Source organism: Acinonyx jubatus, chromosome A1 (assembly GCF_027475565.1).
Source record: "Acinonyx jubatus isolate Ajub_Pintada_27869175 chromosome A1, VMU_Ajub_asm_v1.0, whole genome shotgun sequence".
Classification (NCBI taxonomy): Eukaryota; Metazoa; Chordata; class Mammalia; order Carnivora; family Felidae; genus Acinonyx; species Acinonyx jubatus.
The window spans coordinates 165,591,195-165,595,848 of NC_069380.1; the positions used below are offsets into that span (position 1 = coordinate 165,591,195).

Below are 4,654 nucleotides of genomic sequence, written 5' to 3' on the forward strand. Positions count from 1 at the left end.
GTGATGGGGTACCAGTGCAAGGCCCCAACGGGAATGAGATAGTACTCAAGGCCTGAGGCATATGTCTGGCAGAATGAGTTGAAATTCTCTTATTTGGGAGAGCATAAGAAGTAGATAAAGTTACATAAAACTACATTCTGATGTTGACAGGCCTTAGAACCAATTTTAAGGCACTATAATTTCAAGGACATAAGTCTTGGTTTTGCAGCTTATCTCTCTATTCAAATGAAAGTGTGGTCACAATTCAGGCCCCAGAAATACTGCTGTGTCATCCCTGTGTTAATGAGCCTGGAGAGAGGTGTGTATGTGTGTGTGGTACTGTAATGCTCCCAAATAAACTAGCCTTAACAACAGGTTCGGAGTCTTCTATTTGTAATTTGGGAATAATTAGTGTCAGGGGGATAAATGATTAGCAACCTCGTTATATCAAAGTGACCTAACATCGGACAAAAAACGTAGGCCATTTCTTCAAAGACTGATTTTAGATCAATACTGTTAAGAGATATTCCCACAAATGATGAAAATCTAGGGAAACCTGCTTCATTAAAAGTCTATAATTAATGATGCAGTAACATACAACACAACTGTGGGCTGGCAGATAGAAAAAAATTATCTCAAAACTTTCAATACAGATTTAAATCTAGATTTTTCATTACAAACTTAGAAAAAACATTCTAAACAATGCATTTTCTAAAATGTCAAAGCAACATCGTTCTCAAATGGCTGCAGAAATCATTTATTGATCAAAACGAAGAAAGAAAATCACTGGCTTAAAAAGGCTAAGACTAGGGAAGGATTTGAGGTTACACAATGTATTTTGAGTTTCAAAATGAATGAAGTAAAGGAATAACAGGCCACGTAGGTAGTATTTTGTAATTCTAATCTCAAGGATTTGGTGTGAGAACTGAAATTAACTCCTTTTTTTTAATATTCCAAACGAAAATTGTCCATTTATTAAGCATCCACAGAGTTCCAAGCATTATGCAGAACACTTGTTCACACTCTTTTAGAGCAAAATTGCCTATTTTTTTCACTCACTTTTGCATGCATTGACATTTTAGTTCCACTGTCATAAAATGACCAGTTCTTCAAGACTTGCTCAAGAAACAAGTTTCTGATCCATAGAAGCAGATCATGCAGGAAGTTTCTCCTGAACTGTTACGCTGAATGTCCTTTCCGTCAGAACCACGACCCCCTTTCCTCCTCTGAAGCCTCCATCTCCACCTCCTCTTGCGCGTCTGAAACCGCCCCTCCGCCCACTGGGCCCCCTCCACCTCTTCCTCCTGCCATCACCTCTTGGAGGTCCCTTCTCACCTGGAGGTCGAGGTAAAAACCTCTGCAGTGGGAGCAGTTTATATGGGTCCATGTGAAATTCTGCAGGTTTTTAAAGGAAAGTGCCTTCATATTTTCTGAAAATTTAACGGAAAAAAAAATCTCTAAATTGTCCACATATGTCATCCACTTTACTAATCTGTTCTTTGCTCTCTAAATAAACTGGAGCGCTGAAGTAAAGCACCTTATTTTTGTCTGCAGTACATTTAAAAACTATGTCATCTCCACAGGGATACAGGTACGCTCCTAATAAAACTACATGTTCTGGAGATCGTTGGTCTTGGCCTTTGTTCAACCGTCCGTGGCCACTTCCTTGTCCAAATCCTCCTCTGCCACCATCGCTTTTGAAATTACTGCCTCCATCCGGGAAGGTTGTAGCGGCTGCTATGAATGAAGCCGCCACCTCCATTAAAGCTTCTACAACCTCCGCCTGGAAAAGACCTGTTTGCTCTACCAGCCTCATCGCCCCGGGTTAGAACCTCCTCCCCCCGCAAGCAGTGAACTCTTGACGCCACAACTCCTTCCTTCCAGATCCTCCTGCTCCCTACCGCAGCTCACCTGCCTGAAATTAACACTCTTGTGTAAGAGAAAAGTTATAACCCCGCGTCTTACATGGCTTCCTCTTCCTGATTAGTTCCAAGTGAGTCACTCTCCAGCTAGACCTTCAGTCGCAGTTGTGTAGCATGGTACTAGGTATGAAAAGGTTTCCTACATCTGGAATAGGTCCTCCAGAAATATTTAGGGATTAGGGAAATTTAAGGATAATAACTGGATTGGAATGCAATTTCCTTGAGGGCTAGAGCAGTGGTTCTCAAACTGCAGCCAGTATCAGAATCACCTGAAGGGCTTGTTAAAATATAGGCTGCTGGACCCAACGCTAGAGTTTCTGATTCAGTAGGTCTAGGGTGGGACTAAGAATTTGCATTTCTAACAAGTTCCCAGGTTCCCAGAGGAGCCCAGGTGGAGGGTCACTATTCTAGACCAGTGTCTCAACCTGTTGCACATTGCTATCACCTTAGGAAGTTTTTAAACTCCTGATGCCAAGATTATCACCCAGACTAATAACATCAGAACCTACGGTGGTCATGACTAGGCTCCAGTATTTTGTTTGTTTGTTTTTATTTTTGAGAGTGTGAGCGGGAGAGGGGCAGAGAGAGAGGGAGACACAGAATCTGAAGCAGGGTCCAGGCTCTGAGCTGTCAGCATAGAGCCCAATGCAGAGCTCAAACAAATGACTGGCAAGATCATGACCTGAACCAAAGTCTGACCCTTAACTGACTGAGCCCCCCACAGGTGCCCCTAGGCTTCAGTGTTTTTTAAAGTTCCCCAGTAAATTCCAATGTACAGCCCAGATTGGAAGACACTGTCCAGTCTCATGGTGGTTCTCAGCCCAGGCTATACTTTAGAATAAACTGGGAAAGTATTTTTTTTAATTGAGGTATAATTGACACACCATAAACATTACCCTGTTAAAGTGTACGAGTCAGTAGTTCTTATTCACAAAGTTGCACAACCATCACCACTATCTAATTACAGAACATGTTTATCACCAACCAGGGAGATTTTAAACAAAGTTCTGATACATGGATTCTACTCTCAAGAGATTTTGAATTAACCAGTCCACTGGGTAAAGGCATCAGTGTTTTTGTAAATTTCTCAGGTGATTCTATTGCACAACTAGGGTTGAGAACCACAGTTCCTGAGTTTGGTTACAGACCTTCCAATACTGTTTAAGGAGTTAATACTTATTTAGGAGCCTTCACTGACCTGTCAGGGATGTTGTAACAATAGAGGAACTAGCACACATTCTGTCTGAACTCCTGCCTGTCCAGTAAACTTGCTCAATCACAATACAGGGGGGGACATCATCCTTGATTTCGGGCTCTCAGAGCAGAGAGCTGGGTGACCTTTAACAGGTCAACCTGGAGGTGGCTCTGGTGGTGAGGCCGGCTTTACTGCCTGCAGCATTTCCTTGCAAACCAAAGCTGGATTTTAGAGACTGCTAGAGCCTCTGGAGGGCTCAGTGGGCCCTCAAAAGGACTCAGAGCCGCTAGTAAATTTTTTAACATTTGCTTCTGTATTTTTAAGAAGCCCATTTTGTAGAGACCTTGGTCGGATGTTGTTTCAATGTTGGCCTTTGGATGATTAAGGCACAGAAACAGGGTTTGAGTCTTGGCTCCTGCAACTATAAATTGCCAGATTTTGGGTAAAACATTCTGAACTACAGTTTCTTCATTGTGTAATATTTCCTTCCTCCCAGAGATGTTCATGATTAAGGGAAATGGCGTATTGAGCACATTCACCTCTGTAGAATGGATTCAGTGGAAACCTCAGGAGATTTTATGTCACTTAATCTGGATTCCTTCCTGGCTCTGGCCCTTTCCACTAATGTGACCTGGGCAAACTATGAGATTTTATAATCTATAAAAGGAGAAACCAATAATAATAATACCTAACTCACCTTTAATACTATATTTTTGTGACAATCAAATGGTATAGTTCTAAAAAAATGGTATAGTTCACATGAAAATGTTTTATATACTATGGCATTGTATAAATGATTATGCTTTAGGATATAACTAGATGGATAGACATATGAAAGGAAGAAAGAATGCATAATTTATAAAGTAAGTTGATTTCTTTTGATGTGTAGACAGTTTGAACCTTAGGACCTCAAGAGCAAAAGGCTACTTCCTCCATAGATCATTTAAAAGTAGCCACTGCCTGAAATTTGGATAATGAAACCTCATTTAAATGCTTTATGGAAAAGGAGATCCTAAGTTGGTATCCTTTAAGTAGTCTTTTTTCCCCCACTTGCCCCCACCCTGTTTTTTTTTTTTTTTTTTTGGTCTTTGCCTATACAGAATGGAGTTAATTATGCTCCCTAGTTCTTAGCACTTAATTGGCCCATGCAGTTCCCCTCCTTTTAATGTATTCTTTTCCTTCATCCTCGTCTCTGATCCCAGTTCCTGTCCTTTCATAGATCCCCCAATCTTTTGTTTGCATTGTGAATACTTCCCATCTACCTTCTAAACATTTGTTTATGTGTATATATGTATATCTGTAAAAAATATTGTTTGGTATGTGTGAAAATTTTTTAGAAATTTACACAATTGTTATTTTGCTATAAACCACATTTATTTCACTTAGCAGTATATTTTATTTTACTGTGAGATCTACCTTCTTAAACTAAGTGTATAATACATCATTGACTCTAGGTATGTTGTATGCTGGATCTCTAGAGCTTACTCATCTTGCTTAACTAAAACTTGATGCCTATTGGTTGGTAACTCCCTATTTTCCTCTTCCCCCAGTCCTGGCA

General features: G+C 40.4%; 1 pseudogene; it reads right to left on the reverse strand.

Moving 5' to 3' along the window:
- Positions 1-775: 775 nt before the first annotated feature.
- Positions 776-1,940, reverse strand: LOC113593153 (H/ACA ribonucleoprotein complex subunit 1-like; annotated as a pseudogene).
- Between the last annotated feature and the right edge of the window lie 2,714 nt (positions 1,941-4,654).